Source organism: Sorex araneus, chromosome 8, assembly GCF_027595985.1.
Source record: "Sorex araneus isolate mSorAra2 chromosome 8, mSorAra2.pri, whole genome shotgun sequence".
In the NCBI taxonomy this organism is placed as follows: Eukaryota; Metazoa; Chordata; class Mammalia; order Eulipotyphla; family Soricidae; genus Sorex; species Sorex araneus.
Window position 1 is genome coordinate 11495862 of NC_073309.1, and position 13090 is coordinate 11508951.

Genomic DNA, 13090 nt, shown 5'->3' on the forward strand with positions numbered 1-13090 from the left:
GGAGACCCCCAAACAAGAGCTGCAGACCCCAACAAACACTGCGGTGAAAGGCAGGCAAGCACCGTGGCCAGAAACACAAGCCCCAGCGGGCCCCACGGCGAGGGTTATGGGGCCCGGGTCGCAGCCAGGACTCAGGGCAACCCGACAGCGCTGACACCGTGACCTGGGAGGGCTCTGCCAAGCACGTTCTCCCGGGGCGGGGCCGAGAAGCAAACCAGGCCGAGCACCCGGGAGGGCAGGACCCTGGCCTCCTCCCCATTGTGTCCGCACCCTCGGTGCAAGCGGGATCCTGGGGGGAACAGTCTGGACCCCGCAGAAGAGTCGGGGCAGTGGTCAAAGGTGTAAGAGGCTTCGGGACCCCGTTTGTCCTCTGCCTTTCCCGAACAGCAACTGAAAGTGCAGTGAACACGGCAGGGGGCGGCTCAAAGGGCTGTGCACAGGCTGGGCAGGAGAGAGGCCCAGGTACAGTTCCTGACACATCAGGGACCCCCGAGGGGCCACCAGCAGCGATCCCCAAGCACTGAGCCAAGAATAACCCCTCGGCACACCCGGGTGTGGCCCCCAGATAAAAATGCAAACGACACACATGATGAACTGGCTCTAGGGCTCTGGGAAAGGAGTCCTGTAAGGGTAAGTGTAGCTGCAGCTAGGAAGCATCGACTTGGACGCTTCTACTACTCGAGTCAAATCATTCCATGTGTGAAGATTTTAATAAAAACAAAAAAGAATGCGCCTGCCTTCCAGGCCCAGCCCAAAGAAGAACGTTAAAGTGACTCATTTTTTTCTGGACTAATCCATAGGAGGCGAAAAGGCAGGGAGAGCCCTGAAAGTGCTCCTGGAACAAAGGCAATCCCTCTGGAGGGGGCAGAGCGAGCCCGGCGGGCTGGACACAGCTGCGCACGCAGGGGGCCCGGGTGTGATCCCTGCCACCGCGAGGCTCCCACCAGGAGCAGCCTCGGAGCGGGAAGGCAGGCGCGGCCCCAACTAAACAGAAACAGGGAAAAGGAGCCGTCCGCAGACCAGAGCTCACGCAGCGGGGAGGGCGTCTGCTGGTATGGTCCCCTGAGCACCGACCAGGGTAACTCCGGAGTGGAGAGCCAGGAGTAGCCCTGAGCATCACCACGTGTGACCCAAAAAGCCAAAAGGAAAAGAAAAAAAAGAATTCCCGGTTCCTCTACAGATGGGCGTGATCCGCCAGGGGCAGGGCATGCTGCCCCCACCCCACCCCCCGGGTCAGCTCCATCCTGGTCCTCTCCCCGGCCCCCACCTGGCCCCTAGCTCCCAAGGAGCCCACCTGCCTCGTGGCTTTGATCTGTGGTACCACTGGCCCCTGAGCACCGCCAGGAGGGCGTCTCCCCGCCCCCACATAGAGCTACGAGCAGCCTCTGGTACAACTGGACAACTGCGGTGCACCCCCAAACAAAGAACAAAAGCAACGGTCTTGAGGGGTTTCTTTTATAAGTTTTTCTTTCACTGGGGGGCGTGGCAGACCCAGTGGTGCTTTGGGGACCATGCGGGGCTGGGAATTAAACCAGGGACTCCCACATGCAAAACTGTGCGGACTCCAGGTATCCGAGCATCCTCCCCAGGGGATGAGCTTGAAAAAGCCCCTGGGCACTAAAGGGACAGTACAGCGGACCGGGTACTTGCCTCGAACTCAGCAGACCTGGGTTCGATCCCCAGCATCCCAGATGGTCCCCTGAGCACCACCAGGAGTACTCCCTGAACACAGAGCCAGGAGTAATCCCTGAATATCTCCGGGTGTGGCCCAAAAGACAAAAAGAAAAACCATGTAATGAAAAGTAATGGCAAAGCACCATGATGCTCCCCCATCACTGCTCCACTGGCTTCTGCCCTCCAACCCCGTCAGTCAAATCTCTATATTCGGGCACGGTTCCTGCATCACAGAAGTCAGGTCGATCATGCCACGCGGCAAGGCCACCCAGCGGCTTCCCGTCTACGGTGGAGTAAAAGTCACAGTTCTAGAAGGAGCTCGGAGGTACAGAGCGGTAGGTGTCCCCCGCCCCCATCTCCCCAGGGTCATCTCCCATTTGTCTCCCCGTCAACCCTCAAGGTCATGCCAGGCCCGGCCCCCTACCGGGCTTCTAACCCTTCCCTCTAAAATGTTCTTCCTCAGCGGCCCACATACACAGCTCACTCTTTTGCCGCTTCCAGGCATTTAACCAGATGTTGCTTGCTGACGGGCCCTTCCCTGAGCAGCCCGGGAACCCGGGCTAAAACACACACACACACACACACACACACACACACACACACACCACACACTCTCTCTCTCTCTCTCTCTCTCTCTCTCTCTCTCTCTCTCTTTCTCTCTCTCTCTCTCTCTCTCTGTCTCTCTGTCTCTGTCTCTGTCTCTCTCTCTGTCTCTCTCTCTCTCTCTCTCTCTCTCTCTCTCTCTCTCTCTCTCTCTCTCTCTAGGCTCCTCCTGCCTGACCTCTCGGCCCGCACCCTGGCCTGCTCCCTGTCGGGCCTCCGTCCCCTGCAAGGCGAGGGCGAGCTGTGCGCCCCTCGGCGACCCCTGCAGCCGGCCCCTCGGGCGGGCCAGGCCCCGTGCGGGCTTTCCATAAATACTAATCCAGTAAAACGAACCAGGGCGTCCATTTCCTGGAACGTGAAAGGATGATGTTTTGACTCCCTTCGACTAAAGTTGTTTTAATGAGGCAATAAAAAGACTGTCTCTAGGCATCAGATTAGCGCACGATTAGAAGTCTGACAGTAAGTGTTTTTTAGAAAGCTCACCGGCTTCCCGAGGCGCATCGGCTAGGACCTGGCAGCCTGCAAGAGAGCACAGGGCGCGGGGCCAGAGAGAGAGAGAGAGAGAGAGAGAAAGAGAGAAAGAGAGAGAATCACGGGCGGGGCACTTGCCTCTCGCGACTCTGACCCGCCGCCATCCCCGGCACCCCATATGGAGAAATCCCGGGCTAGAAAGCTTAAAACCACAAAGAACACAGCACCTAGCAGGGTGCGCAAGGCTGCCCTGAAACACACAGCCGCTGTCTGGGGTGTGGACACCCCCGGCGGAAGGACAGTAGAAAGGCTCGCTCGGCCCGAGGGGCCCCGGGAGTTCAGAAGGGAAGCGGCGGCCTCGGGGTGGGGCGGGGAGCAGAGGGACGGCAGAGGGGGGCAGAGAAGGAAACTCCAGCTCTCTCTGCAACCATTTCTGTTTTAAAGGAAAAAGTGCCGAAGCCGAGATGGTAAAACGTTCCTCTTCATTAAACCCAGATGGCGGCTTTTACGAGGGCTTGTTATCTTAGTCCCTGACCCATTTGATACGTTTGATCTTTTATGCAATTTAACAATCATTTTATGGGGAGGAAAAGATTGGATCTTGAGTAAGGAAGGAAAAATTAAAGATTATAAACTCCGCCTCGAGGGTCCAGAGAGACAGTACAGCTGGTAAGGTTCTTGCCTTGCACGCAGCTGAACCCGGTTCGATCCCTGGCATCCCGTACGGTGCCCCGAGTACCACCAGGATTGATTCCAGAGTGCAGAGCCAAGAGTAACCCCTGAGCACCGCCGGGTGTGGCCAAAAAACAGAAAACCAAGTAAACAACAACAACAACAACAAATACTCAGCCTTGGGTCTTTCAATAACTGGGGCTAAAGCATTGAAAGTAAGAATTCCATGAGTTACAAGCATGACTTGTAAACAACAAAATCTTTTTTGCTCTATAGTGATGCTTTCCCTACATAGGCAACTCAAGAGACGATAAATTCTTAACTCGCTTCTCATTGAGCTGGTTTAGCCTTTGGTCTAAACTCCAGAGACAGAATTTGCAAGAATGAAATTCAAAGCCCCCACATGGCCTATTCCAAGGGGGAAAGATAAAAAGTCTTGATCTACATTTCACAGCCCCAGCGCAAAATCAATTGCATAAGCTCTAAGGAAGGCTCAGAAGACCTAAAGTCGCCAGGGAAACCGGAGAAACCGCAGGAAACACCGCCATACTCTCTTTCTCCAGTGCCTTTTCACAAGGATAGTCATTTGTCATGAACAGTGACCCAAAGCATTCGGTCCTGTCTGTCTGTCCATATTCTGTCGGCAAGACACCACTGATCAGTCTTGGCTGGGGAAACCGTTCCCAGGCACATCTGCTGAGCTGACCCTTCCTCCAGACCCAGCTGCCATCCCACTGGGGGGGGGGGGGAGAACCAAAACCCAAAATTCCTTCCAAATAAGTGTCACTGAGTTTGATTCGAGTACTCAAGTCTTCTTCAGTTATTGGGTTCTGTCACATAGAGTTCCCCAGGGCTGCCGGGGGCCACCAGCTCAGGAGGTCCTCATGCCAGGCACTGGTGCCAACTCTTTGGAGCTATCTCCCTGGCCTCAGAAGCACTTTTATCATTCATTCATTCATTCATTCATTTTTGCTTTGGAGCCACACCAGGCAGTGCTCAGGGATTATTCCTGGCTACTCCTGGCAGTGCTCGAGGGACCACACGTGGTGCCAGGGATTTGATCCAGGTTTGGCTGCATGCAAGGCAAGCACCTTCGCCCCTGTATCATCTCTCTAGAGTACGAGCTCTTTTTTAAGTGAAATGCAATTCAGGACAGCCTGTGCGTACATCATACCTAGAAAGTGTTATTCCTTATAGAGTTGACTCCACTGTATGTTTATACACACATATGTTGTGTCACGATAGAAAAATCCATGTCAAAAATGGTTGCAGCCAAAATAACTTGAGAGAAACAGCTCTACCAAAACCTCCATGGGGGCAGAGACACAAACACCCAAAGGAGAGAAATCTGAAAAACAGGAACAAGCACCAAGGAATGTGCACACTTGAACTTGGAGGGTTTTGTTTTTGTTTTTGCTTTGGGGGGGGGTCAAACCAAGCGGTACTCAGGGCTTACTCCTGGCTCTGCACTCAGAAATCACTCCTGGCAGGACTCAGGGGACCCCTTAGATTGGACAGGGGTCAAACCTGGATGGGGCGTGGAAGGCAAATGCCCACGTCGCTGCACAATTTCTCTCAAGCCCTCTAGTTTTGGGGTTTTTCTTAATTTGGGGGGGTGTCACACCCAGCAATGCTCAGGGGTTACTCTTGGTTCTACACTCAGGAATTACTCCTGGAGGTGCTTGGAGGACCATATGGGATGCTGGGGACCGAACTCTGGTCGGCCACGTTTAAGACAAACACCCTCCCCACTATCCTATCACTCCAGCCCCTAAACTAGTTCTTAAGACTCTGAACTAAGAGACTGGAACGGTGGGAGTGGAGCAACAGCCCAGTGGGGAGAGCACTTGCCTTGCAGATGGCCAATCAGGGTTCTAGCCCTGGCATCCCACGTGGTCCCTGGCAGCATCAGGAGTGACCCCTAAGTGGCAGAGACAGGAATCAGCCCTCAATACTGCTAGGTCGTGGCCCCTCTTCCACCCCCACAATAAAAAAAAAAAAAATCACTGAACCACGATCCCGTCATGAGAGGCCCAGTGGAGCATATAAGCCAAGGAAGCGAGCGTCCAGGCCACTCACCAGCACCCGAGTCCAGGCGTCTCCCTTGGTTAGCGGTTAGCCAGCTGCAGACACAGGCAGGGCTCCTAGTTATGCCACTCAGCCCACCCGGCACCCACTCCGGGAAGACAGGGCTCCGCTGGGAACACTGCACCTTCCCTCCACACGCGCTCATGCTTGTCCAGTGCTCCCCAACATCAAGGCTTCCTTCTTGGCCTCCTGCCTCTGTCCAGCATCGAGTTACTTCCCCTTCTCCAAAGGCCCAGACTGGGAAACAATCAAATGGAACCAAGCTCTGCCAAGGGACATCCGAACAAAGACCGGGCACATAGAGCGAGGGCGGGTGGACGGGCGTACGGGCGTGCGGGCGGGCGGGCGGGCGTGGAGCTGCCCCGCTGGAAGCACAGTGTGCTCAGAGGGCCAAGAATAAGAGCCTGGGAGGCGGGTCTCGGGGCAAAACAGGAAGCCGATGGCCGGGGTGACACAGGAAGAGGACCTGGCCGAGGTCAGGACTGCCAAGTGTTGGTACGTGGTACTTTCCTAGAAGGAGGTATCGACACTGGACGTGAGTCACTGAGTGCTGCTTTCGCACGCCAGGCAGAGGGGCTGGGGCAGGGCACCACATCCGACTGGAGCACCTCCAGCTGGTCTGTTTCCGAGGGAAACAAGACCCTCGCTCTCCTTCCAAGCTCTCAGGAATCCCAGCATCCATCAGAGCCCAGAGTCAGTCGAGAGCAGCTCCTGGCGAGCTGGGGTCGGGGTTCAGCAAAAGGGGCCCCTACTCCGGGCAGCCCAGAAGCAAATGAAAGCCTCTTGTCATGATGGGCTGGGCGGCCTGCCTTTGACGGTTTCCAGCACCGCGTGGCCCCCCTGGGTACTGCTGGGAGTGACCCCCATCACTGCCACGAATGGCCCCTGAGCACCACCAGGTATGGCCCCAAAATCAAAAGGTGGGGAGGGGGTTGGGCGGGGAAGGAAGGCATCTCAGAGATGTGACTGAGGGTACATACCTTGTACCCGGGAAGCCCTGGGTTCAATGCCCAGCTCCACACTGCCGGCAGGGCTCGGGGGCGACTCCTGGCTCTGTGCTGGGTGTCGCTCCCAGCAGAAGTGGGGGACTAGAGGGTGCCAGGGATCAGGCTGGGGCCTCCTGTGGGAAAAGCCTGTGCTCTGCCCATTGAGCCATCTCTCGGGCCCTACCCTGTCTCTTCCCGATGGATGTCAGCAAGTCAGGAGGCCGGGATTCAAATCGCAGCTCGCCTGTCTAGCTCACCACCCCAGCCAGGTCGCCTGCACTCAATCTGAAGCCGGAGGGGCACCCGCCGCAAGGTAGGAGAAACAGCGACTCCGAACCTTAGAAAACCATTGCCCTGGGTCCCTGGCTGGCTCTTTCCCACCCTCTCGGAGGCCTCTCAGTCACTTAACCAGCCCCGAAAGTTCCAGAAACTGGCACTCGGGCTGAGTCCAGCACCAAAGACGCGCACTTGGAAGAACCATGTCCTGGAGCCAAGAGAAACCCATTAGCTTGTGGTTTTCAAAAGGGCCTTTAGATAAGAAGCAAAAGGGAGAGAAAACCAAGGTCCCAGGACACGGTACGTGTTTTGCTGTACTGAAAACGCCTCCAGGAAGAGCAACATAAACGGAGTTCTTGTTTCACAATGTCACTCCAGGCTGGAAGCGCTCGTGGGTCCTCAGACGCATGGCGCCACGGTGCCCTCGCCTGGCATCGTGGCTTGAGCCCACACCCCCGCCTCGGGTCCCAACAGGCACAGTGGGAACAGGATCTGGCGTCCCCTGTGCAGCCCCCGCCCCTGCCTTGGCGATGACATGTTCTGTTCCTCCAGTTTCGTGCCCGAGACCGACGCTCACCCTTGGCTCCAAAAGCTCTACTCACCCTTCACCCCATTGGCTGGCCTGCTCCGTGCTGGCCCCCCGGGACCCCCTCACTGAGCTACTGCTCAGACCTCGTCCCCGTGCCTGGCTCCCTCTTACTGTCTCCATTCGGCAAATGGACTGTGTCCCCTCCACTGTTCAAAACCCTCCAGGGCCCCGACTCCCTTGAAGCAAGACCCCCATTCTTGTCATGGCCGCCCCCAATCTCTCTCCCTGCCCCCAAGACCACTCTGACTTCGACCACCTCCATTGCCTGGCCCTGTTCCCGCCTCTCCAGACACACTGGTCCCGCAGCCGGCTCAAAACCACGCTGGGAATGTTCCCTGTTCATTCTGAATTTCTTTTTTTTATTTGGGGACCACACCCCGTGGTGCTCAGGGCTTACTCCTAGCTCTGCACTCAATTACTCCTGGAGAGCTCTGGGAACTGTAGATGGTACCGGGACGGAACCCAGGTGTGTAAGGCAAACACCTGGCCCGCTGGGCTTCTGTTCCAGCCCCAACGCCTCCTCCTTGGTGCCACTGGCCTGGCCTTTCCTCTGCCTGGACCTCCACATGCCCATTCACCCACAGGGCAGGCACTGACCCGGGACCTGCTCTCCCGGCAGCCCAGTCCCTGCCCGCCCCGAACCCCGCCTTCTCCACCCTGCAACACAGCAGTGGTCTAGCTAGGAGGTTCTGCCCACTGAGCTCCTCGGCCGAGAGGACTTTCTGATGCCCTACAGTACAGTGTTTACAACAGCACCATCCAGCACAATGTTCTCTTTCTAAAAATCCACTTATAGTGGAGATGAACCAATAGTACAGCGGGTAAGGTGCTTGCCTTGCACACAGCCAACCTAGGTTCCATCCCTGGCATCCCATATGGTCCCCCTGAGCCCACCAGAAGTGATCCCTGAGAGTCAGGGCAAAGTCCTGAGTACCACCAGGTGTCACTGTCACTGTCATCCCATTGCTCACTGATTTGCTCGAGCGGGCACCAGTAACGTCTCCATTGTGAGACTTGTTACTGTTTTTTTGGCATATCAAATACGCCATGGGTAGCTTGCCAGGCTCTGTCTCGAGGGTGGGATACTCTCAGTAGCTTGCCGGGCTCTCCGAGAGGGACGGAGGAATCAAACCTGGGTCGGCTGCATGCAAGGTAAATGCCCTACCCGCTGTGCTTTTCGGCTTTTTTTGGCTCCAGCCCCCCAAAAATTAAAAATGCTTTTTTTTGGGGGGGTTCCAGGGATAGAAGCCAGTCCCTCACACATGTGAAGTGTGTGCTTGGCCACTATGCTATAGTCTTGGCCTTCAAAAAAAAAAATCACTTCAAAATGGTGCTCAGGGCTTACTCCTGGCTCGGATTCAGGGATCACTCCTGGTGGGGCTAACGAAACCATAAGTGTTGTGAGGAATCAAATCCAAGCTGGGTACATGCAAGGCAAGTGCCTTCTTGGCTGTACTACTATCTCTCCAGCCCCAGAAAACTGAATTGTCAAAGTGAAAAGGTGAAACCTAGAATATTTCACAGTTCACATTATGCTATTATATTAAAAATATCACGGGGATGGGGTGGGGGTGGGGATCAGGCAATTAATAGAGTGTATGCAGAGTGCTTGCTTTGCATTTGGCCAACCCAGGTTCAATCCCTGCCACCCCATATGGTCCCCTGAGGCTGCCAGGAGTGACTCCTGAGTGTAGAGCTAGGAGCAAGCCCTGAACTCAGCTGGGTGTGACCAAAAAAATAAACGTGTGTGTGTGTGTGTGTGTGTGTGTGTCTGTGTGTCTGTATGTATATAGACATAAAATTGGGGCCCCAGGGAGATGGCACAGAGAGTAAGGTCCTACCTTGCACATGGCGTACCTGGGTACAATCCCTGGTAGGGTCCCCTAGGCCCTATCAGGAATGGATCCCCGAGCACAGAGTCAGAAATAAGCCCTGAGCACTGCCAGATGAGGCCCCAGTCCTCCCAAAAAAACAGAGAGACTTAACCCTTTTACCTAGTCTTCAAAAGCCCAGTGTTTCTAACCCATACGTATCTCCAGAACACAACAGAGCCCCATGGCTATGACCACCATGCTGGCCAGCACAACCCGAGAACACTGCCCAGCACAGCCCAGGCACTTTTAAATATTCAAGGTGCAAGGCGAAAGCCTTTTTCCCAGGGGCAGAGGGGAGAAAGGAGGGTTTTGTGAACTTCACTTGCATTCAACACTCACAATTTCCGCTGAGAACTATGTCATACTTTTGATACTTAAAACAAGGTTTTAAATTTTGGAGTCACATTCCGCTGTACGCAGAACTGACTCCTGGCTCTGGGCTTGGGGAGCACTCCTAGGATGCACTAGGGCACCATGTGGGGTGCCAGAGATCAAACCCGAGTCTGCTGCATACAAGGCAAGTATCTCACCTGCTATGCTCTCTTCGGCCCATATATATATATTTTTTTTAAGGTAAAACTTAAGGGTCAGAGAGAGATGTCAGTGGGCTGAGGTAGGACACCCCCGGCACCACAGGGTACCCTGGGCAGCACTGAGAGCAACTCATGACAAACAGTAACCCTCCTCCCCCCAAAGAAAAAAAAATTTTGTTTCCTTTTTGGGTCACACCCGGCGATGCTCAAGGGTTACTCCTGGCTCTGCACTCAGGAATTACTCCTGGCGGTGCTGGGGGGGACCATATGGGATGCTGGGAATTGAATCCAGGTCGGCCATGTGCAAAGCAAACGGCCTACCCACCATGCAATGACTCCAGCCCCTCCTCAAAGAAAATTTTTAAAGCAGCTTTCGGAACCAGATGCATCACAGCATTAGAGCACATGCCCCACGTGTCTGTATAGAACCCAGGTCTGATCACAGATAACAAACAAAACCTTTGGTTGAGGATGTAGCTCCGAGATAGAGAGCGGACCTTGTGAAAGTGAGGTCCTGAGTTTGATTCAAAGTACACCAAAGATATAAATAAATCCAACATATTTTCAGGGGCTGGAGAGACAGCACAGGTGTTAAGGCAGAGCTGCCCTGCACATAGCAAGGGTTCCATCTCCAGCACCACATATGCTTCCCTGGGCAGCGTCAGGTGTGATGAGAGGGAACCATGCAGAAATCGAAAATAACCTTAGGGCTGGAGAGAGCTTAGAAAGCGAGACAGACCACAGGCTTGGCCTCCAGGGGGCCCAGGCTGGAAACTTCGTACCACATGGTCCCCAGAGCACTGCTGGAAAAGGCTCAAAAAATGTTTAGAGGGGCTGGAGCGATAGCACAGCGGGTAGGGTGTTTGCCTTGCACGCAGCCAACCTGGGTTCGATTCCCAGCATCCCATATGGTCCCCTGAGCACCGCCAGGGGTGATTCCTGAGTGCAGAGCCAGAAGTAACCTCTGTGCATTGCCGGGTGTGACCCAAAAAGGCCCAAAAAAAATTTTTTTTAGAAATTAAAAAAGAAATTTTTTAAGTCTGGATTTGGGCTTGAGTTTCTGTTGAACGATTCCCTTCTTCTGGAACTGAAAGCAAGACCTTCGCTAGGCCTCGGTTTCTGCAGCTGCCCAACAGGGACGGTATCAACCTGCCCAGAGTGGTGCCTGTTACAAGATTTGTTGGTAGGAGCTCCTGGGGAGAATGCACAAGAGCTTGAGGCACCCACCTCGGCCTTTTTCCATGACCCAGATTCCATGCCCCGAGCCCCACGGGGAGTGATCCCTGAGCCAGGCCCTGAGCACGGCTGGGTGTAAACTTCAAGCTTTTATGACTGGGCGCTAGGGCTTGCTTAAAGCCCAGGTCTTCACTTAGAGCCACATAACCTTCAGGAATCCCTTTCTTCACCAGGCACGTACCAAGTGAGTTAGGCTAACTCACAACCTGAAGGGCACTGAGGGAAGCAGCCAAACAAGAACCGTGCCCTTGAGAGATCGGCAGGGAAAGGAGACCGGTAAACAAGAAAGAGCAAAACCAAGTCATCGCTCAGAGGACTGTTTATTCACGGCGAAGTAAGAATAATACCTTCCCAGCCTAACTCACGGGGAGGCTCCAAAACTTACTAGTTTGATGTTGCCCCAAAAAACCCAAACGCACCGACTCTGTAATACACCTGCAGAGTACCAGTGTTCCCCTGACTTGGAACCCTCCCCCGGACACTGGCTCCTGGGAAGGCCGAGTCTAGCCATCCAGCGTGACCCGGTGCACCCGTGACACCCGTTTCCCTTCCTACGCCTCTCAGCCCACACGCCGCGCAGACAAGAAACAGCCCTCAACACGGGTGTTTAATCTCAAAATCACCGTCTACGTCACGGCCCCAAGCAACACAACGCAGACCTCTCCAGTCACCCTACCTAGGGACGGCCCGTGCAGATAAGCACTCCCAGGGCCGGGGTGGCTGAATAATTTAGACTGAAAAGAAAAGAGGCAAAGTCACCCAAAGTCGCAGCCACCTGTCCGAGGCTTCAGTGGGGCTCACCCCCCCCCTCAGTCATCTCCCCCCAGCACCTGGCCGAGGTCGTGGGCACCGCGGCGGGCAGGCTAAGTCATGCATGGACACAGCTGCATGCCCCCCCGACTTTTTCTTTCTTTCTTAAGTCTCTAAGTTGATGTGATCTGGGCATGGAGACCAGGTCAGAGAAAGAAGAGCCGAAGGGCTCAGATGCCCCAGAAGTGGAAACACCCTCCTCCCCAGGCGGGTAAGTGGGTGTGACGGAAGCAGGGCGCCGAAGATCCGGGGAGCCCTCCAGAAGTTTCAAAACTGCAGGGGCCCGACGTGCAAGTCTGCGCGCAGCTGCGTTTGCAAAGAGCCCGTGCGCCGGGGGTGGGTGGCGCGGCTCCCCCTGCACCGGTCTGCGCCCTCCCCTCGCGACCCCCGCCCGCCGCCCCGGTACCGCTGCCCCCCTCGCCCCCACCCACCCCGCTCCAGGTCCCTCCCCAGGGGTCACCGCCCCTCCATCCCCCGCGCGCGGCGCGCCCACCCGCACCGGCAGGCGGGAGCCGGGACACCCCTCCTCGGAGGCCGGAACCGCCGGCCAGGCCCCTCCCACAGGAAGCCGCCGCCCCCCGGCGCCCGGGCCCCGCCGCCCCCCGGCCCCGGCCGCGCCGTCCGCCGCCCCCCCGGCCCGGCCCGCCAGCCCCGCGCGCCCGCCGCGCCCCCGCGCCGCCGCTCGCTACCTGCCGCGGCCACACCGGCGGCGCCAACTCCTCGGCCACTTCCGCCTTGCACCGCCCGCACTCGGCGCGGGTCACGTGGCCGCGCGCGGTCACCTGACCCGGAAGAGGCTGGCCGGCCCGCAGGTGTGGGCCACCTAGAGGGCCGGGCCGGCGCGCGCCCCGTAGCAGCCGCCGCCGCCGCCGGGCGCCCTGGGCCGCTTTCCCCCTCAGAACCCGGAGGCCTCGCGCTCGCCGCCCGCGCCCCACGCCGGCGGATGCGCCGAGGCTCCGCCGGGCGCCCCGGTGATGCCTCGGGTCCAAGCCGGAGGCCGCCGGTAGCCCCGCGGACAGGTGGCAAGAGGCCTTTCCGCATCAGCAGCTCGGCAGGTCCGACAGGTGACAGACAGTTCGCCCAGGTGCAGCTGGGCTCCAGGTCAACTCGCCCGTAAGCTGCGTGTCCCCGATGCTGCGTGGGACATCTGTACGTGAATGGCTATGTCTACCAAAGCCGGACCGGGCAGCTGGTGTTGCTGGCTAAGCCGCGCAAACCTACGCCCTCTCTGTGCCAGACAGCGTGCTAGGCTCCAGAACCGCCAAGAGCACGGCCGTG

The 13090-nt window shown here is 56.7% G+C and overlaps 1 protein-coding gene across 1 annotated transcript in view; it reads right to left on the minus strand.

Moving 5' to 3' along the window:
* The window catches only part of WWP2 (WW domain containing E3 ubiquitin protein ligase 2), a 110368-nt gene extending 97718 nt beyond the window's left edge, over positions 1-12650 (minus strand). The window contains exon 1 of the mRNA XM_055145930.1: positions 12502-12650. The gene's annotated coding sequence lies outside the window, so the exon portion shown is untranslated. The remainder of the gene's footprint in view (positions 1-12501) is intronic.
* Positions 12651-13090: the final 440 nt, after the last annotated feature.